The sequence below is a fragment of the Mus caroli genome, unplaced genomic scaffold, assembly GCF_978045245.1.
Source record: "Mus caroli unplaced genomic scaffold, Mus_caroli_1 scaffold_20, whole genome shotgun sequence".
NCBI lineage: Eukaryota > Metazoa > Chordata > Mammalia > Rodentia > Muridae > Mus > Mus caroli.
In genome coordinates, this window is record NW_028227275.1 from 52,561,286 (window position 1) to 52,584,996 (window position 23,711).

Genomic DNA, 23,711 nt, shown 5'->3' on the forward strand with positions numbered 1-23,711 from the left:
CGGGGGAGGGGGCGGGGGGGAGTGTATATGGTGAGGAGCCAGTGCATTTTGACTGTAGTGGAGAGGAAGGAGACAAAGTGCCACTACCTGGCGCTGTATAGATGAGGTCCCAGGCTTGGAGGGTGTCAACAAGGCCCAGCTTATAAGCATTAGACCGGGATCCCAACTGAGTTGTTTGGCCAACTCAGGGACACACACACACAAGCCATCTGCCCACCTAACTCTTCAGGGCTTAGGAGTTTTACACTGTTTAAGTGACCTGGACTCTCTGGATTCTCATGGCAGTCACACCCATGGTTGTCTATGTGGCTACTCTATCCATCAACAAGAAAACTCAAGGATGGATCCATGCTTGGACTTCTCAGTGTATAGCCACATAGATGGGATATTTTTAAAGAATCTGGCTTGTCAGAATGTTAAAGATAAAGAAAAAGCCAAGGATAAAAATACAATCTCAAAACATCAGCATCAGCCCATTTTCCCACAAAAGAAAAACGCATCTGCAGGCAGTTGGGCGTCTTCATGTCCTGTCCTAGTGTTGTAAAATGCATCTGCCTTTTCTAAGAAAAGTGCCCCATCTCAGTGACAATCATCTGATTGTCCCTGTGGCTCCTTCAAAGCATGGAGATCAACTATCCTACCTTGGTTCAAAATTTTTACCCTCAGGCTGAGGAGATAGCTTAGTGGAGGTAAAGTGCTTGCCATGCAAATGAGAATAGCTAAATCCAGTCCCCAGGACCCATGCAATCCCAGCACCAGCAAGGCAGAAACATGCAGGTCACTAGGGCTCAGCAGCCAGCCAGCCTAAACTAGTCTGTGAGCCCCAGGCCAGTGAGAGACCCTGTCTCAAACAAAAACAAAAAACATGGTGGACAGGACCTGAGGAACAACACCCAAGGTTGAGTTCAGATCTCTACATGCACACACACATGCACTTGCCCCTGTACATATATGTGTGCACACACAAACATGTGCGCATGCACTCACACAATCCACCACAACGAAAACCTTTAACTTCTCTCTCCTGATGCCTCCTCTCTCAAAATCAGCCTCAAATGAAGAATACCTCCTATGTCCACCTCCTGTACTGTCCCACCACAGTGACTGTCCCACTGTCCTCTTAGGTTCAGCAGCCAACTTCCTGATAGTCTACCTTCTCCTCCTGAGTGTCCAGTAAGTCCTAAGCCCTTACATCAGTAGGAAAGCCCAGCAACTCTATAAGAGCTGTCATCTCAAGAGCTAAAGGGTTGCTAAGCATCAAATGCAGAGGCTGCTCCTCAGCATCCACCCCACCTGATCTCCCTGTATCCGTCAGCCCTGTGTGTGTATGGAAAACAGTGTTCAGTGCTTAGCCCCAAGCCATTGCTTCTCCTTGGGTAGCAGAATCCTTTTGGGTTACAAATGGAAACGTGATTCTTTGATTTCAGTGGGTTAGACACAGTCCCTGATTGAAGCTCAGGTACGAAGCCTTTCTTACCTGCAGGAAAAGATTAGCTAGCTCTAGGAATAACATGTCAACCACCAATGTCCCACCAATAAAAAAGACTAAAGAGACATGTCTGTTCTGGGCTGCCAGGTTACCCTCTTCTAGAGTTCACATTGCAGTGGGGAGACACTATAAAAAAGACAATAAATAAAAATCTTCATATTGTGTGACCAGGCATGTAGCTCCATTAGGGCAATGCTTGCCTGGCATGTACAAAGTCTTTGGTTCGATCACCAGCAACACATAAATCAGCCATAGTAGTATTACATCCATAATAGTAGCATAGGAGGTGGAGGCAGAAAGATCAGAAGTTCACAATCATCATCAGCTACAAATCAAGTATATTCCAGGCCAGCCTGGGGTACGTGAGACCATACTGAGATCAGGGCACAGGCTGAATGAAACAGTTGGTTAAGACAGTGTAAATGGGGTTGTGGAACCTGCTTGGGTGCTAGGAAGGAAGGTGCTAGCAGGGAAGATTTAACTGGGGTTTAAAGATTGGAAAGACGTGGGCCATGCAAAGCCAAAAAAGAGCATCCCAACAGTGGTGGAGCATGGGAGGAAAGACTAGCTACATCTCGGGGAGTACAAGGGTGCCAAGATAAAGAAAATGACTTACATAGGGGCTCTTGAGGAAGATGAGATCTGAGATAGAACTTTAGATGGCACAGAAAGTGAGTAGTCGTGCTGAAAGTACCAGGCAGCTGGAAGTCAAGGTGGAGAGGCAGATTTGTAGCCCTGGATATCCCTGTGATTGAAATGCAGAACCAGCATGAGAGGCAAAGAAACTGTGAAGAGAAGCGGAGGTGGCTGCACAGAAGCCCCAGGTGGGGATTTCCAAAGTAGTAATGGTGTTGCCCTCAGGGGGCAGGAAGAGCGGGTGGGGAGGTGGGAGCACCCACAGTTCATCACGGTTTTGTTTCTGCCTGGACCACAGTGGCACTCACAGGAGGAGAAGCAGGTTCCAGAGAGGGGAAGGGAATCATTCTGGATTCCAGTTTTGACTTCTATTGTATAAATGCTGAATCTGCCTGCCAAAAAAAGAGGGTAGCAGCACATACCTCTAACTCCAGCACTCCGGAGACTAAGGCAAAAGGACTGCTGAGAGACCCAGGCTGACCTGAGCTACAAGGTGAGATTTGTTTCCAAACAAAACAAAATTCAGGCAAAAAACCCAGACATATAAGTCCAAAACAAAAAAAAAAAAAAAAAAAAATTTTAAGGATTTTAATTTAAAAACAGGGAAGCTAATTAACTAGAAATGACCAGCCTAGAAGTGAGATTAGACATCACACGGGTGGATATGTTCCTCTGAACAAAGGCAGAAAAGAAAACAAAGGGATGTGTTTGAGTTTTTAGGGAAGAGAAAGCTTTTTCTTCACTTCTCCTTGTGGTGTTAAATTGTCACAGCCTATCAATTCTAAATCCAAAATATTCCTAAAATCTATCCCTTTCTACTTCCATCTGTAACCCTCCCAGTGCTCATGAGTTCTCCACTAATGAATTTGAGTCAGTTCCTGCCTCTGCTCCCTTCAGCTCATCTTCCACTATGACGTTTGTGGGATGGACACATACCCACATACCCAAATACACACACACATACCCACATACCCAAACACATACATACACGCATACACACTAAGCTGCAGCAGAAACACAGAGCAGAAAGAAAGGGATGAACTCAGAGAAACCACTGTGGAACAACACGGATTTTCCCAGACCTGAGCTAGAGAAGCACCAGCTGCAGGGAGAGCCAGGTGTCTAGACTGGTTACCAAGGCAACCAAAGAGTGCACTAGCAGATGCAGAGAGCACACCCTCATCTTCACCCTACAGTGACAGGAACGGCTTTATGAGCCCAGTTTACTGGTTCCAACCCATGCGATTTTACTGGTACCACCCAGCACCTGGCATACCAGGGGACACTCTAAAGTGGGAAACAGCCACAAAAGTCACAATGACTAACCCTTACTGCGTTGTTATAGTGTTCCAGGAACTGTGCCAAGTGTTTTACATGAATAAAAAAGAAAAAAGAAAAACCTATGAAGTTAATATCAGACATGAAGACACCAAGGTTTAGGGAGATTGAGGAACGGCTAACGCATTAACTTCCTGTTTGGACAGCTGGCTTGTCTCCGCCCTTCTGCTGAGTGAATGGGCTCTGTGGGCTCTCTGAGCTCAGCTCTAAGGTAGGATTAAATAAGATGAGTCATGTTGAAGCATTTTAGCTAATGCCTAGCACAAAAATCATGGTTTCTATTGATCACTATAATTGCTGTTATGATTGATGGCTAGGATGTCGATCAAAACAAAAGCAAACTCATGTCTCTTTCTTACATGAAAACCACCAGTGGCTTCCTGCTCCTCACAGGAAGGTCTCACTATACACTGCCTGCTGTAAAACACTCTGGCCATGCTATGCCACGCAGAACTTGCTAGACATGCTCTGCATGCTCCTGCTGCCTCCCTGCCTAGAACATCCTCACCTTCCCAAAAGAAAGAAAGGAAGACTGTCCAGCCTAGGGGCTGAGAAGATAAAGTGACTGCCATACAAGTATAAGGAGCAGCCGGGCGTGGTGGCACATGCCTTTAATTCCAGCATTTGGGAGGCGGAGGCAGGTGGATTTCGGATTTCTGAGTTCGAGACCAGCCTGGTCTACAAAGTGAGTTCGAGGACAGCCAAGACTATACAGAGAAACCCTGTCTCGAAAAAAACAAAACAAACAAAAAAACAAGTATAAGGAGCTAAGTCTAAAACCCCAACACTCACATAAAAGCTGGTGGCATTGCTCACAACCAGAGCCTTTTGGTCTTACTGACAGGCTTTACTGACCACCCCGTCCAGCCTAATCACCAAGCTCCAGGATCAGTGAGAGACTGTCTCAAGAAACCATTGTGGCCAAGCAATATAGCGGCACATGCCTTTAATCCCAGCATTCAAGAGGCACAGGTAGGCAGATCTCTGAGTTCAGCTTGGTCTACAGAGTGAGTTCCTGGACAGCCAGAGCTACACAAAGAAACCCTGCCTCAAGAAACCAAACCAAACAAAAGTCATTGTGGATGATCAAGGAAGACACCAGACATTGACCTCTGGCCTCCTCATGAATATGGACACACACATACACACATATTCACAGTAAAGGCTGGGGAAGAAACTCCAAGAAAAGCAAATGTCTTAGAACCACTTTTTAGTGGAGTTTTAGTTGTATCAAGGACAGGTCTGGTTCTCATCTCTTTTCTACCAAAACTTCAGGTCAATCCTTGGAACAAGAATGCAGTTTAAAGGAAGCTAAGAGCATAAGGTATTTATGGCATAAGCCTAAGGCAAGATATGGGGTCAGAGGGAGGTTGTTCCATCCTGGTTCCCTCCCAGAAACTTCCTCATTCCCAGACACTTATCTTCTCTTGTTTCACACCTTTTCCAGTCAGCCAAGTGATGGAACTGTTGCTGGTAATTGCTTAGAATCATTTATTGGAATTAGTAGTAGTAGTAGTAGTAGTAGTAGTAGTAGCAAAACCAGTAACAAAAAAGAAAAAGAAAGGAAAAGAAAACCTAATCTCAAGGATAGGTGGCCTCTGATGGATAATTAGCAACATATTCCCATGAAACATGCTCAATGTGTCACAGGCCCAACCCAAAGAGAACAATAGTATAGTTAACAATTTCTGAGCACTTCCTTCATCCAGGACACTTTCCCTTTGTAATCTCATGTCACCTTTATGTGACATTATGATGCTCATGGCTCTGTTGCCCTGCTTTCAGTATGAGGGAGGCTGAGGCTAAGTTCAGACACCTAGCCAGGGAGAAAAGCTGGAACTGGGTAGCCTGAACCCTAGAGTTCCACCTACTATGCTGCACAATTGATTTATTCCATTGCTCTGTCTGCAGAAGGGGCTCTGTTATGATCGACATATAGAAAGATGGGGGCATTTGTATTATTCATGAAGTTTTCTTTTTATTTATACTTTGGGGGTGGGGGACACATAGTCAGAAGACACCTGTGTGGAGCCAGTTCTCTACTCTACACCTTTAGCTGACTTCCAGGGATTGAACTTAGGTCACCAGGCTTGCTCAGCAAGTACCTTTACCCACAACGCTCTTTTAATTAGTATCCGTGTGTGTGTGTGTGTGTGTGTGTGTGTGTGTGTGTGTGTCTATGTGTGTGTCTGTGTGTCTGTGTCTGTGTGTGTGTGTGTGTCTGTGTGTGTGTCTGTGTCTGTGTCTGTGTGTGTGTCTGTGTGTGTCTGTGTCTGTGTCTGTGTGTGTGTATGTGTGTCTGTGTGTGTGTCTGTGTCTGTGTGTCTGTGTGTGTAATGATTGATGGTTCTGGTTCAGCTTCCCTGATGACTATTTGACCACAGTGGCGCCATCCTCACTCTACGGGGAAATAGTACATTCAGAATCACTTGAAGCATGGAGGTGGAGTGAGCATAATGACAGCAAGAATAAGAATTAACCATAGCTGGGCATGATGGGGCACACCTGTCATCCCAGCATGAGCAGCAAAGGCAGGAACTTCAAGACCAGCCAGTGCCAAAATACTGAGTACTAGGCTGGCAAAAGCTACATAATAAGACCCCTGATTCAAATAAAAACAAAAAAATTTACTCATTATTATCAAGCACATGAGAACTCAGGAAAAGAACTCACGGAAAAGAAACTTAAAGCCCACCCCAGGGTCAGGTAATGGAGGTTTACTCCTTTAATCCCAGTATTCAGGAGGCAGAGGCAGATGGATCTCTGAGTTTGAGGGGCTAGCCTGGTCTACAAACAAACAAAAAAAAAAAACCAGGAGACTCAGAGAGTCAACAGCAAGACCAACACTTGAACCTGGACAGAATCACTGCCTTCCCAGAAGCCTGTGTATGTCTACTATGAGAAATTCTGACCTACTTCTGGAGCTGCCAAGGAGCCCAAAGAGGTGGGAGAGGTGTACATGCTCACCTCTAGTCAGGAGGTCAAGTCAGAAGAGCTATGAATTTGAGGCCAGTCAGAGCAAGACCTGCCCCTCACTCCCCTCCCAGCCACCCACCCCCCCCCCAAAAAAAAAACAAACTGAAAAGAGTTCCAGCTTCAGCTTCAAATTCAGCTCCCTCAGAATAGTCATGAACAAAAAGATGGTCAACAACCAAGCAATTGCCACGTTTGATGGCACAAATGTTTAACCCCAGTACTCGGGGCAGAAACATCTAGATAGAGCTCTGTAAATTGCAGACCTACGGGGCTACAAAGTGAGACCCTGTCTCAAAACAAACAATTAACCAGGAGTAGTGGCTCATACCCATAATGCTGGCTGTCAGGGGGCGATAACAGGGATCAGTCTGAGTTTGAGAACTGGGCCTAGGTTACATAGTAAGACCCAGAGAGACAGACAGACAGAAGAAGAGGGGAAGGGAACAGAAGAGGGAGAGCCAAACATAGTGCTGCAATCTCCAGCACTTGGAAGGAGTTCAAGGGCAGCCTCAACCACATATCAGGTTTTATGCCAGCATATATAACATGAAACCCTATCTAAGAAACACACATACACACACACACTGAAGAGAAAGAGGAAGAAGAGGAGGGGAAGGAGGAAGAAGAGAGGAAGGAGGGGGAGAGAGTAGAAGAGGAAGAAGACTTGACCAGGAAAAAGGCCTCAAGAGAAACCAGATCTGCTGATCCTTGGACCTTGAACTTCCAGATTCCAGACCTGTATGAAAAATACATTTCTGTGAATTTCCCACCCATCTGTGGTACTTCATTGTGGTAGCCCTAGCCACAAGCACCACTAACACCTCTAGCCCCTGCTGCTCTCTGTCACTGGTGATAACAACTCTGAGCTACCCTCCAGTTTCTTCACTGAATCTCCTAACCCAGAGGACATTATTATCCCCATTTTAAAGTTGGGAAAACTGCTAAGTGGTGGTGGTGGTGGTGGTGGTGGTGGTGACACACACCTTTAATCCCAGCTCTCAGGAGGCAGAGGCAGGTGGATCCTTGAGTTGGGGGCCAGCCTGGTCTACAAAATGGGTCCCAGGACAGCCAGGGCTATACAAAGAAACCTGTCTCAAAAAGTCAAAAAAAAATAAATCATTAGGAAGAGTGGGGCTCAGAGAGTTTACTTACTTCCCCCCAAGGTTATTCATCCGATAAATAACAGGTACAACATCTCAATCCAGGGAAACAGGCTCCAGAGCCTGTCCTCCTGGCCATTGTGCTGAACTGGGACGCTCATGGCACTAGTCTGTAGAAAGTCACACTTGGGGCTGCGGAGATGGCTCTGAGGTTAAGAGCATTGGCTGCTCTTTGAGAGGACCCAGATTCAATTTCCAGTATTCAATGGCAGTTCACACTGTCTCTAATCTGACACCCTCACACCGACATGCATGCAATACACATGAAATAAAAATAAAGAAATTTCAAGAAAAAAAAAGTCACACTGTACCCAAGCTCTCAGGCTAGCTGGATGTAACTTTTAGTTGAATCACCTCGGGTTGTTCTCTTGGAACAGTGAGGGCATGTCATGCCAAGAGCCCAGAAACCTCATGTCTTGCACCACACTGCCATTCCTACAGAATAGTCTTATACTAGCTCCGGATCAGGATAAAGTATTGTAAATGTGATAAACCCTGGGAGGAGGGAGGGAGCACTGGGCACAGGGTTCATGGAACCATCAAAGCGTCTACTCTTTGAGAAGCACCTCTGCTCTTTGTAACAGGAATGCGGGTGTGGAGCCCTTTGCCATCCGCTCACTTGTCATCTAAGAGTTCCTCCATCTCCCAGTGTCCTTGAGGAAGGCAGTCCATTGGCTCAGTAAGCAAAGGGCTTTGTCCATAAGCAGCAGAACTGACAACTGCCTACCAAGTGTAAGAATGTGGCCTCCGCCTCCCCACATACCAGAGACCAGAGCTACAACAGGCCCTAAAGATGGCCTCTTCTGATCCCTTCACCAAAGGGACCGCAGGGCACGGTAAACGGTCATCAGTTCTGCAACGAGGTAGCCTGGCAGAAGCTGGAGTGGACATTCACTTCTTGCCATTGGCACACCCTCTTATGGGCTTCCAGCCAGAAAACACCGAGTCACCCTTTGTATTCAACAAAGCCAAGCTTTGTCAGCACCCAGTTACTCTGGAGCGTGGGAGCCGAGAAAAACTTGACTGGTACTCATGATGTTCTCTGCCCAGTCCTCATGCCTAATATGTAAGTCACCTTACGCTGTTCCCTTTCTAGCCCCTTGCAGTAAGTAGCGTTACTCAATGTGTGGTGCCTAACCTTTAGCACAAGGCTCTCTCCAGGTTCCACTTGATCAGACTCACTAGGGTACATTTATGAAACACTGTGGGTGATTCTGAGGCCTATGTCCTGCTGGATCCTTTATTTACCTGTCTGAGGAAGCCAGACATACCCTGATGTCTGAGAAAGGAAGACAGCCTGTCCTGCTGGGCACGCCTTTAATCCCAGCTCTCAGGAGGCAGAGGCAGGTGGATTTCTGAGTTCCAGGCCAGCCTGGTCTACAAAGTGAGTTCCAGGACAACCAGGGCTATACAGAGAAACCCTGTCTCGAAAAACAAAAAACAAGATGGCTGGTGTATGAGTTCCTTGCTCAGTTGTTGTGACAAAAATGTGGCAACAGCCACCTATGGAAAGAAAACTTTATTCAGGCTCACAGTTTGAGGGAACAGCCCATCATGGTGGAAGCCACGGCAACAGGAGCTTGAGACAGCTGGTCCACATTGCATCCACAGTCAGAGCGAGAGTGAATGCTGGTGCTCCACATTTGTATGCAGTCAGGGACCTTATCCTACGGAATGATGCTCCTCACTCTCAGCGCAGGTCTTCTTACTTCAGCTAAACTAATTGCAGTAATCCCTTACAGATGTGTTTGGAGGATGCTTGTCACTTCAGTGATTCTAGATCATGTCGAGATGACAATCCATATCACAGACATATGCAGCTAGTCACTCCAGCACATCTAAAATTCCCCACACAAGGGTCAGGAAAAGGGGCGCCAGCAGGTGAGAGCTCTTCTCTACAGCCCTCACAGAGTTGGAATGTACCACAAATATACTCAGAATTTACGTGGGTGTGGCTGAAGTCTGGGATTTCACAACATTTCAGATGAAAAAAAAAAATGAAAACAGACCACAAGGAACTGAGTCAGGAGCTCTGGAAATGGGTCCAACTTCCGCTGCCTGCCCTCTGCCCAAAACTACGGTCACCACCCTTCGCAAGAACAGCAAATACCTGCCTCCAGCTGGCTGTTCCTTGGAGAGAAGGGAGTTGTGAGAGCCATCGTTGCTTTCTCTCCCCTCCAAAGAACATAGCTGTTTCATTGTCCTCCATCAGCAGGGACAAATCCAGCAAGCAAATGAATGCACTCTAAAGTCAAGCCATAGTCCATCAGGGGCTGGGATTAAAGATGTGGACCACCACTGCCTGGCCTCGCCTAAGAGTTTTAGAACTAATTCTTCAAAAGCATTTTGAGTTTTCTACAACTGAAACTTTTTATTTCTGAAAGTAACTTTTGAAAAAGAAAACAAAAGAGGTCTGAACAAGATGAGAGGGACATGGGCGGGACATGGGTGGGACTGGGAGGAAGAACGGGAAGGGGAGCAAGTGACATAATCAATATTTTAATTTTAAAAATTTTTTTAAAATGCAGGTCACCTTCAAGTTATAAGCCATGACAAAATGGGAGCAATCGTCCAACAATTGACGTATCTATAGTTGGCTCAATAAAGCCCCGGCTGTGCAGACGCCTCCAGGGAATGAATGAGTCACTTTATAAGGCAGGATAACTGAAGGTGAAGGCTTTACATGAAGGTCATTTCAACTTTTAAATACACGCTTTCTGAAACGGCCTCTTGTTCCTGCCTTCTGAAGCAGACCACAAGTCAGACAGACACACGGAAGCATAAGCTTCCGATCCTGGTGCTGGGAGGCTGAAGCAGTGGGATTGACGTGAGTGTGAGGCCAGTCTGAGCTACCCTGTCTCAAACAGCAACAACAACAACAACAATAATATAAACATGACAGAGCATATGCGATGTGAGCTTGGGCTGAAGACCAGGAGAGGCCCATTAACTCAGATCATGCAAGGCCCTGAGGTTGATCCCAGACCCTCACAAGAAAAAAATACAATAAAGCAGAAGGCATGAATCAGCAACCTCCGAAGGCAACACGCTAGCCCTGGGAACCCCTGCTCCCGTCCCATCTGTCCCGTCCATCGGTCCCGTCCATCGGTACTTCGCAGGAAGAACTTTCCATCTCCAGCCCAGGCTCTCATCTCTTCCCATCTCTGCCCTCCAACAGCCACAGTTACTCAGCACTCAGCTGCCACACCCACGGGCCAGCAGTTTCCTTCATCCATATTACAGAACTAGAAACTTCTGGGAGTAATCCCTGAACCACACTGCAGATGCTCCGCTCATCGAGCAGTCAGCACTCTTTTGACCTGGGACAATTGTTCTGCCTGCCTTTGAAGTCCCTGCACCCTGGTAAGTGGCCAGCACAAGTCACTGTGGCCACTTTTTTTTTTTACTTTTTAGTGATTCTTTGTGAATTTCACATTATGCAGCCCAATCCCACTCATCTCCCCATTCCTCCATATCTGTCCTCATCCCTTCCAACTACCCCAAGAGAAAACAAGAAATAAATTAAAAAAAAAAATCACTGTGGAAGCTGCAGTGTGTCACACACAGTGTGTCACACACAGAGTATGCTTTTGCCCACACAGATTTATTTGCAAATGTGCATTGCAATGAGTCATTGGTCTGGTCTGAGACTTCTAACTTCTGCTACACTGGATCAATACTGGATCCTCACCAGGTCTTCTCTCGGATATCCTGCTGTTGCCCTGTGTCATGGAGATCCTGCAGCTTTAGATCTGCAGGACCAGGCCCTCCGAGTGTCCAGCGGTTCATAGACGGAGTAGATGGTGGAGTGGGCCAACTCAAAGCCCTGGATCTGGGCCTGGGTGGTAGCTGGGTTGGTCAGCCCATCAGCTCTCCCTCAGTCTCCAGCACTGTCCTGGTGAGGTGTGGGGTGTGGTCACATTTCTAAAAGACAAAACTAAGCTTTACAGTTACGGAGCTTCACAGCCACCTGAGCTTTACAGTTACAGAGCTTCACAGCCACCTGATCAGTTAGTGGCAGGTGTATAATATGAACCCTTTTGGCTCCAAACCCGCATAGTTTGCAAATTCTACAGGCACCCACTCTGCTTAAAGATCCATATGCAAAATCCACCAAGAGGGTCTGGGAAGACAGTTTCATGGATAAGGGGCTTGGTCCAAATGTGAGGACCAAAATATGAACCCCGAGAGCCCACACAGAGCCCAGTACAGTGGGACACTCTTGTTGACTTTTTTCAGCCTTTTTAAAGGGGTGTTTTGCCTGCACCATATTATGTCTGTGCACCATGTGTATACATACAGTCCCCACAGAGGCCAGAAGAGGATATTAGGTCCCCAGGAACTGAAGTTACAGCTGGTTATTAGCCATGCATGTGGGTGGTAGGAACAGAAGCTGGGTCCCTGCAAGAGCAGCCAGTATTCTTTATCTCTGAGTCATCTCTCCAGCCCAGTAGTGTGATTTTGCAGTCCTAGTGCTTTTCCAGGGAAATGGGGTGTGGAGACAGGAGAGAATCCAGGGAGTTCTCAGCCTAGCTAGCCTGCTGTGCATAGTAGGGGTAGAGTTGGGGTGGGGGGGGTGGGGAGACTGTCTCAAACAAGGTAGAAAATAAGGAACAACACCAGAATTTGACCTCTGAACTCCACACAGATACTGTGTCACACAGTCTCCCTCTCTCTCTCTCTCTCTCTCTCTCTCTCTCTCTCTCTCTCTCTCACACACACACACACATGATGATGATGATGAAGTTGTTATTTATTCTCAAGAGGCTTGCCTCTGCTGCTTCCTTCCCAGTTCTACACAATGTGTTGCCAATATTGTATCTGTTTCCATTATAATTTAACAGCTGTACTTTCCAATGAGTCTATTATAATAGGCTCACTACATCTCTGTACACACCCCCACGCTCAGGCTGACTAGTATCCCTTTAAACTTCTGACTACCAGTCTCAAGCCACCACCTAGCACTACCTTTGTTAGCAAATTCCCTCTCTCCTTTTGCATACCGATGAGCCCACACCCATCTGTTCCCACAGCCGGCCTCCCTCCAGATCTCTGCTTTCAGATTACAATCTCACAGATTAAGCCACCAAGAAAATAGAAGCCAAGATGAAAGGCTATCTCATCTTCCTTCTATCCAGCCTCCACCTGCCTGCCTTCATCCATCTGGGTACTCTCACAGCAGGCCCATTCTTTGATGTAAGGAATAACCAACCGCCCTGCTTTGCTGGGGCTAAGGGTGTTCCTGAGATCTGGAATTCTTCATGTTAAAACTAGACTTTCTTTTTTTGTTTGTTTGTTTTGTTTTTTGACACAGGGTTTCTCTGTATAGCCCTGGCTGTCCTGGCTGTCCTGGCTGTCCTGGAACTCACTCTGTAGACCAGGCTGGCCTCGAACTCAGAGATCTGCCTGCCTCTGCTTCCCAAGTGCTGGGATTAAAGGCATGCACCACCACTGCTCAGCAAAACTAGACTTTTAATGCTATAGCTGGGCAGGTAACTAATTACAATACTACAATAATACAAGGGGAGGTGCACCCTCCTGTGTACAAAAGACTTCCTACCCCACCCCTCATCTCTTTACCAGTACTAGGGACAAGGATCCTTTCATCCTGACTTCTGCCTCTTCTATCTTTCTGTCTCTGCTGAATCATTGCCCCGAGCAGGCCACAAGTTTTAATATTTGCCATCTTAGGGAAATATATATGTATCCTGGGACTGCAGAGATGGCTCAGTCATTAACATCAATTGCTGCTCTTCCAGAGGACCAGAGTTCAGGTTCTAACAACCACATCAGGGGCTCACAGAAGCCCTGACTCTTCGTCCTATGTCCTCCACTGGTACCCACACATAGACACAAAGATTCACACATACACACATGAATAAAAATAAAAGCAAATAAATAAATAAAATATTTCCCTAGCCTCAGCTTTCTCTTCTTCTACTAGCTCATTTTTTTTTTTTAGCTATCCTCAGCAGATTTACCAGTCCTCAATGAATCTCTGCTTCTCCTCAAACCTCCATTCTCTTCTCCCCAAGAAAACCTTCATCACCACTGGGGCCAAATACAACGTATGTATTTGAGCTACAGGTTTCAGAGAAGTCAGCCCATGGTCACTTAACTCCATCATTGGGCCAGACCATGTGGTAGAGGACAGAAGTAGAGGGAAGAAAATACAGGAAGAGACCAGAGAAAGATAAGGAAGACACAGCCAGACAGATGACGCTTATACTCTAAGACACCTTATATTCTCAGTGTCTTAGAATCCACACATACACACATGAATATATTCTACCACAGACTCCAAACATGTATCTTGAAGTGGTTGAGTCTACCAACACTGAGGAAATGACACTAGAAGCCATGATTGGCTTGGAAAGGACAGACGAACAGTTGCCAATACCCCCTGCTACAAGTCCTCTGCGGTACTTCTCCTCAGAGGGTGTTCAGTGACTCAAGTTTACCATTTTGCTTCTTTGAACTTCAGTTTAGTTCCGAAAAGCACTTCCTGCAGACTTATCTCCCATCAGGCTCATTTAACACTTTAGAGGTCTCAGAGACAAGGGCTTATGGATGAGTCTCAAAAACATGGTGCCTGTCTCTAAGAAGCATGGGAGACAATTATATTAGTTGTGTTAATTATATCAAGATTAATTAAATTCGTGTAATCATGCTACAGAAAGCGCTACAGTTGAGGTGTGTGTGTGTGTGTGTATGTGTGTGCCTGTGTGTGTGTCTTGTGTGTGTGTCTGCATGTGTGTCTGTGTGTGTGTCTGTATGTGTGTCTGTGTGTGTTTTCACATGTGGGAGTCAGTTCTGTCTCTCAACCATGTGAATTCCAAGTGTTAAACTCTGATCATCAGACTTAGCACCATTACCCACTGAAACCATCTTGCCAGCCCAAGCAACAGCAATTGCATCACTGTAGATGGAACAATTCTTTCTGATGTCTTGCAAGAGTCTTGCACTGTAGTGTACTTAGCAGCAATCCTGCCACCACGTACTAGATGGCAGTAGAAGTCCCCTTGTGAAAGGGGGAAACCCTCATGTGAACTGCATGTTGGGGAATGAGGAGACAGCAGAGAAAGACATCATGTCTGCAGTAGCAGACAGACACTGAATCTGGAAAACCCGATAATAGCCCCATCTGGGGCTCCTCTAAGCTCCTCCTCTGGAGAAGAGAAACATTAGTAAAATCTAGATCTATCTCCATATCCACAAGGCCTCATAAAATTAAGAAAGCACCTTCCATCTAACTTCTTAGCAAAGAGAAAATTGTCATTTTTCACCGATAGAATCAATATCATTTTTACTATTAACTATGTAACTTCCATTTGCCTGAACCACTCTAGTCTGAGATTGAGGCTGGGGTCATTTTAACCATGATTTCCATGATGCTGGCTCTGACCCCTGACAGCTGCAGTAGGATCCTAGCCTCCCACAGCCCACTTCTCATACACACATTTACATGGATGTGAGTCCACATACATGTGTGTGCATACAAACATGCATTTGTAAACCTCTGTGTATATATGAATGTTTTGTATGTGTATACATACACAAGCATATGTGTGTACCTATATAAACACAGGTGCATGTGTGCATGTATGCATACATACTGTTACACGTACACAGGCATGCATCCACACATACACCCATAATTCCACCATTCAGGAGGTCGAAGTACAAAGATCACATATTTGAAGATAGACAGGGCTGACATAGTGGGGCCCTGTCTCAAAAAATAAAAACAAAAAACAAGAGCCAGGAGCTCACTCACCCACACTGAACCTCCCCACATTTTTTGTTTTTGTTTTTGTCATTTCATTCTTATTCTTGAGACAAGGTCTCATATAGACGAGGCTAATCTGAAGTTCACCATGTACCCAAAGATGACTTCAAATTATTTTTTTCTTTTTTTTTTTTTTTAGTTCTATGCATGGTTTATTTAGCTTAACATCGTGCTATCAAGTTCCAATTTTTTCCTACAAGTGTCACAATTTCATTTTTTTCATTATGGCTACATAAAACTTCATTTCCTTTATCCACCAATATGTTAATTAGCAGCTAGTCTCCTTGCCTCTTCTGGCTATTGTGGATAGCTCAGCAGTGAACAGAGATGTGCCTGTAGATATTGGGATATATTGACTAAGAGTCTTTCGAATAAATGCCAGGGAGTAGTGCAGCTGGGTCATTTGGTGGTTTTATTTTTAGGTTGTTCGTTGATTTAGAATATTGTGCTATCTCCACAGTAGCTGTACAACTTTGCATCCCCCAACTGCAGTAAACAGAGTTTTCCCTTTCTTCACACCCCCACTTGTCATTTGTTTGCTTCATGACAGCCACTCTGACCGGTACGTGATGAGATCTGAAAGGGATTTTAACTTGCATTTCTCTGATAGTTAAAGATTTGACTTCAAATTCTTGATCCTTCTGCCTCTAACCCCCAAATTCTGGTATGATAGATCCATGCCTCCTTGTCTATGTCTGTCTGTTTATTAGAGCTTATAACTCCAGGCTAGCCTGGCTCTCATGTAAGGCCTGTTTCAACCTCTCAGATGCTGGGATTATAGATGTGAGCCCATGCCATCTGTCTGTGGATGTGATGTGGCTAGCTGCCTCAATAGCCTGCCACCATGACTTCTCTATCACTGTGCCTAGAACTCTGAACCAAATTAAGCTCTTCCTTCCTTGCATCCTTTGCTAGGAATTTGCCACAGCAGCGAGGAGAGTGAGGACAGAGCCCCATTTAAATACTTCCCCTGCAGGCTTTCCCTTCACATTCTGACCCCACTCACCTAGGCCAGCTTCCCACACTGTCCTCCTACTGCCCCGTAAGGCCCCTGTTCTCCAGGCGCCTCCACTTTGGTTGCCCTCCCTGGGTACCACAAACCCCATCCTCCTCTAGGATCTTCATTTCCCCATCTTGCGAGCTACATTCATATCTCTCCACTTTGAACTCCACCACCCTCTAAATAATAACTTGTCAACCTCACTGCCTCTAAGTAATAACTACCAGCCACCAGCCGCCTCCCCTCCCCCACCCAGTCAAGGGCCTCTCTGTGGCTGTTGGCCTGCCTCCTGCCTGCTCTGAGTCATACCAGCCCTCAAGAACCGCATGAATTCAGCCCTCCCTTGATGCCTATGCCAGGACCACACTTCCTCTCCCTCTCTTCCCACCCGCTACCATAATTTCTCAAAGAATGATCCAGACCCTGGCATGAGGATGACCAGAAGCCCTTGTTTAAAATACTCGGACAGTGAAATAAACCAGACACAAAGGCAAACTCTGAATTTACCTTCTGAGGTTACTCAAACAGTTAGCTATGTAGGGACAGGATGGTGGTTGCAGGGGCTCAGGCAGGGGGACTGGGAAGGTGGTGTTCAACAGGGATGTTCAAGCGGTCCGAGTTTTAGCAGGAAAAGGGGAAAAGGTTCTAAAGATGGATAGCAGTACAGAAATGTGAGCTTATTTAAACTAGAGCACTGCACACTTAATGGTTAAAACGTGTGGTGTGTGTGTGTGTGTGTGTGTAACTTATCTGGTAGAGTGCCTATTTAGCATGCATGAGGCCCTGGCTTTGTTTCCCCAGTGCCAAATAGCCATGATGGCACATGCTTATAACCTCAATAGTCCATAGGAAATAGAAGTGGAACAGGAGATTCTGTCGTTCAAGGTCATACTGGCTACCTAGTAAGCTGAGACCAGCTGGGGACTACAAGAGACCATGTCTCGAAAATCGGTACTAAAACTGGAAATTTTTGTTAAGTACATTCTACTTCAATTCTTTAAAGCTATGAGGAAATCAGAGCCTTGGGAGTTGGGGTGCAACACCATATTTTTCACAAGCCCCCTGGTAGTTTTTATGCATCATATGTGTAAAAACCACTTATTCGCCAGGCAGTGGTGGCGCATGCCTTTAATCCCAGCACTTGGGAGGCAGTGGCAGGCAGATTTCTGAGTTTGAGACCAGCCTGGTCTACTGAGTGACTTCCAGGACAGCCAGGGCTACACAGAGAAACCCTGTCTTGGGGAAAGAAAAAAAAAAGCAACTAAAAGAAGAAGAAGAAGAAGAAGAAGAAGAAGAAGAAGAAGAAGAAGAAGAAGAAGAAGGAGGAGGAGGAGGAGGAGGAGGAGGAGGAGGAGGAGGAGGAGGAGGAGGGGGAGGGGGAGGAAGAAGAAGAAGAAGAAGAAGAAGAAGAAGAAGAAGAAGAAGAAGAAGAAGAAGAAGAAGAAGAAGAACCACTTTATTGCTTGTGTCATTTTCTGAACAGAACCTGTAATTCCTAAACTTAGCCACACAGTGAGGTCTAGCACAACCTGGAATAGATGAGACCCTGATTACAAAAATAAATGAAGTGTAATGTCAGCCAGTTACTAAATCCCCCAGACTTTACTCTCCTGATCTGTAAGATGGACACAACACTGCCTTCTCCGGGCTCACTGCCTTCTCCGGGCTCTTCTTTTTTATTATTTATTTATTTATTTATTTTGGTTTTTCGAGACAGGGTTTCTCTGTATAGCCCTGGCTGTCCTGGAACTCACTTTGTAGACCAGGCTGGCCTCGAACTCAGAAATTCACCTGCCACTGCCTCCCAAGTGCTGGGATTAAAGGCGTGTGCCACCACGCCCAGTGTCTCTGGGCTCTTCTGAGGGTTGCATCAGATACAGAACACGACTGCTAGGGTCCTCAGAAAAAGTGATCTGAAAAGCCAGGGGTGGAGGAAGATGACTTTACTCCCAGTACTCAGGAGGCAGAGGTAGGCAGATCTCTATGAGTTTGTGGCCAGCCTTGTCTATACAGAGTTCCAGGCCAGTCAGGGCTACATAGACCTGTCTCAAGAGAAGAAAAAAGTGAGTTTGAGGGGCTGAAATGGCTCAGCAAACAGAAAGTGCTGATGATCTGAGTCTGATTTCTAGAACCTAAGGTAAAGGGAACTGACTCCTACACGTTCCCCTTGTACCTCTACCTGCATGCTGTGCCATGCCTGCACCCTTACTAACAGATGCCACATGCTCTGTACACACACGTATGTATTCTTCACACACACAAACATGCACACACCAATAATAAGTAAGAAGTAAGTATTGCTTTTGAGACATGGTTCCTCTGTGTAACCCTGGCTGTTCTAGAACTCATTCCATAGGTCCTTAAACTGACCCACCTGCCTCTGGGAGTGCTGGGATTACAGGTGTGTGCTATCACCATCCAGCTGAATAATTAATAATTTTTAAAAAGATGCCTCTTTTGGAAAAAAAAAAAGTGAGCTTGTCATTTGGTCAACCCATGAACACTTACTGAATACTTGTCAGAGCTCTGGGGATTGAAGTCAGAGCAGACAGAAACTGTCCCAATATCCCCGGTGCTCATAGACAGCAGGCTGTCCTTTCTCCTGTTCTTGCCAGATAGAACACCTGGCCACAGGTAAGGAAGGTCCTCATCTTAGAGGCTGAGGTTACAGTCTGGTAAAGGGTGTGAGGGGACCCTGTCAAACATAATACAGAAGAGCTGTGTGAGCCTGGTAAAGAGAGTTTCTGAAAACTTAAAATTGAGGAGCACCCTATCAAACCCAGGGTCAGGACTTATCTGAGCCAACAATGGCTGTACTGAGACCTGAATAGTTTCTAGGTATTCCTGACCCAAGATTAACAACAACAACAACAACAAAAAGCCCAGAAACTTTGATATATTTGAGGAAGAAAACAAAAAGGCCAAGGTTGGTGCATGATGGGAAATGTACACCAGGAAACCTGTCGTTTTGCTGGGGGTGGGAGGTGGGTGTTCTGAATCCATGAGGCCTTCATAAATCAGCAGCCATGCAAGAAGCCATCTTATACTCAGTTGCCCCTCTCGAAGGAATTCCTCCCCAGAGACACTGTTATCTTAAAAGAAGAGCGTCTGTGGTCTCCTTATCTCCTCATCCATCCTTCTCTCCCTGAGTGACTTCTTGTCAGCTGAGCCTGGAGGCCTGCAAGGGTAGGCTGAGCCCCTATGTTCTGCTCACAGTAAGAACAGACCCTTCCTCTCCTGCTAGCTACCAGTGCTCAACCCAGATCCACCCCCAACAAGACCCAGGACGTGTGCTAATCGGTTCTCTCTCTCACCCACATACTTCAGGGAACATGGAAAACGGCATCTTGGGCTAGAGTGCTCCTTAGTGGTAAAATGCTGGCCTAATACGGTCAAGGCCTTAAACTTAAGTTCCACATCTGAGAGAGAGAGAGAGAGAGAGAGAGAGAGAGAGAGAGAGAGAGAGAGAGAGAGAGAGAGAGACACTAAAGTAGGGAAGGGAAAAGGAGGAACAAAAGGAGGAGAGAGGGAAAGTAAAATAAACCAAAAAAGAGATTAAAAAAAGGAAAATGGCTTTTTAATTTAATTTTTGTTTTTGGTTTTTTTTGTTGTTGTTTTGTTTTGTTTGTTTTTTGTTTTTTTGTTTGTTTGTTTTTTGAGACAGGATTTCTCTGTGTAGCCCTGGCTGTCCTGGAACTTACTCTGTAGACCAGGCTGGCCTCAAACTCAGAAATCCACCTGTCTCTGCCTCCCAAGTGCTAGGATTAAAAGCATACACCACCACTGCCCGGCTTAATTTAATATATATGTATTTGTTTGTCTGTCTGTTTATGTGAATGAGTTGTGTGTGTGTACCACATGCTTGAACTGCCTGTGGAGGTCAAAAGAGGGTGTTAGGTCCCAGAACTGGAGTTGCAAACAGTTGTTAAGACCCATGTGGGTACTGAGACCTGAACCCCAGTTCTCGGTAGGAGCAAACACTCCTAGCCACTGGGCTATCTCTGCAGCCCCAAAACTGAGTCATATAAATTAATTTTTGTACTTTCTTTTTGGAAGCACTGGGGATTGAATTCAAGTCCTCCTGCATGCTAGGCATGAACACCCCTAGCCCTTCTTCAACTGGTAAACTGCTTACTGGGTGTGGTTGTTTGAATAAGAATGGCCCCCATAGGTTTATAGATTTGAATGCTGTGTCATCAGGGAGTGGCACTACTTGAGAAGGATTAGGAGGTGCGGCCTTGTTAAAGGAAGTGTGTCACAGAGGGCTGGGCTTTAAGGTTCCAAAAGCCCCAAGCCAGGCCTAGAGTCTCTCTTTTCCTGCCTCCTACAGATGTGAATATAGAAGTGCTCCAGTACCATGTTTGCCTGTGTGCAGCCATGCTCCCCATCATGCTGATAATGAACTAAACCTCTGAAACTGCAAGCAAGTCCCAGCTAAGTGCTTTCTTTCATAAGAGTGGCCTTGGTCACGGTGTCTCTTCACAGCAAACAGTGTCCAAGACACTGAGCAAGCACAGGGACCTTGGCAATGGCCTACTTTCCTAATCCCAGAGCTGGAAGGCATGGACAGCTGAACCACCAGCTCTAGGCCAATTAGAAACGATCTCTCAAAACACCAAAGTAGATGGCCCCTAGAGAACCGCAGCCAAGATTGACTGTAGTCTCCAGCCACATGTAAGTGTGCATGTGCACACACAAAAAAAATAAGTAATTTTCACGTCCTTCACACCAAAACTAATCTTTTTAGTTTGTTTTTCTTCTTTTAATTTTCCCAAATTGACCTCAACAATTGGCAATGCTTAGAAAAGGGGCACATATTTCGCTGAGCATGGTGGCACACATCTTTAATCACTAAGCCATCTCTCCAGGCCCAGCACACATCTTTAATCCTAGTACTCAAGAGGCAGAGGTAGGTGGATCTGTGAGGTTGAGGCCAGCCTGATCTACAAAGCTTGTTAGAGGATAGCCAAGGCCACACAGAGAAACCCTATCTCAAACAAAAACAAACAATGCCCCCCCCCAAAAAAAAAGAGAAAAAAGGCATATATTGCTACAAAAACCACAGTAAGGCTGGGCTTCTTGGCTCGTGTCTATAATCCTAGCACTCAGGAGACTGAGGCAAGACAATCGATCTGGAGTTCAAGGACAGCCTGAATTATGCAATAGGACTTGGTCACCAAAAAAAAAAAAAATAAAATGAAATAGAGAGACAAAAAATCACGTTAAAATGATCCCTCCTGGGACTCTTGGCCCACAAATCTCTCTCTCACGTTGACACAATTAAAGATCACAGAATGCCTACTTCAATACTCACTGGGAGCAAGATCATTGCACAATATTTCAGGGCTTTATTTTTTTCTCTCTCTCAAGAGTTCCACAACTTGTATAGTTTGGGGTCTACAAGTGGTGAATGTGCTAAGAAACTCCCTAAACAATTTGTCAGGACAACATTTTCGTCTCTGGTACAAGGAAGGTTGGGAGGTTGCCAGGCTGCTTAGAAGTCTTTTATTAAGATATTTCTCTAAGAGCCTGTCACCATGCAGATGGGAACTGCCTGGACAGGGAGCAGGCCTCTCTTCTGTGACCTAGTGCCTTCCACTGCCTCCTTCCACTGTGTGTGAATCCCCACTGGGGATAAGGAACAAAATCAAAACTGCCTTTCCAAATCAGACTGGACAATTGGGTGATGGGTTCTTGGGTGCAACCCTGCCCTTTGCCTCCTGTGCTACAAAGCTATTCTCGGAAACAGTCCAAAGTGGCTTTGGGGAATATGGGTATCTCAACCTCCTTTGGACTTCAGAGGAGAGCTTGGCTGGTTTCAAGGAGCTGGAATGTAGGGGAGAGGCAGATAAAGTGCCAGGTGCTCCTTGTGGCTCGATTGTGCTAGGTTTGGAGTAGGGCATTCCCTCCTCCAGCCTCCCATCATTGACAGTCCTGAGCAGGAGAGCAGCAGGCAAGTCAAGGAAACCACACCCAGACCCCACTCCCCACCAAGGAGGTCAGTGCTGCCTGGGCTTGCTGGGGAAAGCAGGCCAGCCCCAGCCCCAGCAGTACTGGATGGGGAGGGCATCTGCCCATCTTACCTCTCCTTCAGTCAAAGCCCGTCTGTGGGTGATAGTTTCAAGGTGCGAGAAAATGTAACTTGAAGACTAGATTAAATCACTGGTCCTGACAGAGTTCATTCCACATACATCAGCACAGAGGCTTGTCAGGCAAATTTGAGATTAGCAAAGAAGGGCTCTCTCCAAATGGGCCTGAACTCTGAAGCCCTGACTTTTGTCCTCAAATAGGGCTTTTTTTTTTTTTTTCCTGAGCTCTGCTATGCAAGGAATTCTGTTGCAATGTAAAAAACAAAAACTCTTCCTGGATCTGTTGCTTTGTGGCCCGACCAGGTCAGAACACACAGTGTGGAGAAAGAAAGGCTCCTTGCCTGGCCTTGTATGCAGCCCCCTGAGAGAAACACCAGTGACTGAAGACCTCCACCTTCCCCAAAGCCTTTTAGGTGTCTTTCATGCCGCAGGAGACTCGAACTACACAGGAAACTAGCAGCTGGCTCTAAACTAAATGGAAGAAAGGTGACTGGGCTTCTCCTATCCTTCCTTCTGCAACATCCCCAGTGCTGCCTTCTTACCCTCACACTTCCTACCCTGTGACCTACATTGCACCCCCAAACCTACAGGGATTCACTTTCAAGACCCTTCAAAGACCATATCCTTCCTCATCAAATCAAGCCCTCTGCCTACATGTTAAAGTTTTTTTTTTCTTTTTTTAATTCAGAGAGAGATTTTCTCTCTTTCCACTTTTCCACACCTTTGCCTTTAGGTATCCAACTCAGGTTGTCAGGCCTGTGTGTCAAGTGCTTTCACCCACAGAGACATCTTGTTAATCCTGGTTTGGTTTTTCTTCTTGAAATAGAGTTTCACAGTATAGTCCAAGATGGTCTGGCACTCACTGTACAATTGTCAACTTGACACAAGCTAGCATCATCAGAGAGGCTCCCTTGGATTGGGAAATGTCTCCATTGGATTGGGATGTTAGCAAGCCTGTAAAGCAGTTCTTTAAAAAAAAAAAGATAGTCGGAGGACAGTGACCTGCCCTGCAGAGAGCGCCATCTTGGCTCCGGGACTCCGCCGAGCTTAGTCTCTACAGGTCAGAGTGGGGACCACGGGGGCAGACGGCTTCTGGGACAGGCAGGAGCCACAGAGCCGCTGAGGCAGCACCCTTTTGGGGCCTCAGACTTCCGGCACCCTCCCAGCCGGAGGACAGAGACCTGCCCTGCAGAGAGCGCCATCTTGGCTCCGGGACTCCCCGAACTTAGTCTAC

At 46.1% G+C, this 23,711-nt stretch overlaps 1 long non-coding RNA gene across 1 annotated transcript in view; it reads right to left on the bottom strand.

The window, feature by feature from the left end:
* LOC147000179 (uncharacterized) overlaps positions 1–22,730 on the bottom strand; it is a 29,698-nt gene extending 6,968 nt beyond the window's left edge. Inside the window, exon 1 of the long non-coding RNA XR_015046177.1 lies at positions 22,472–22,730. This is a non-coding gene — a long non-coding RNA (uncharacterized LOC147000179). The remainder of the gene's footprint in view (positions 1–22,471) is intronic.
* Positions 22,731–23,711: the final 981 nt, after the last annotated feature.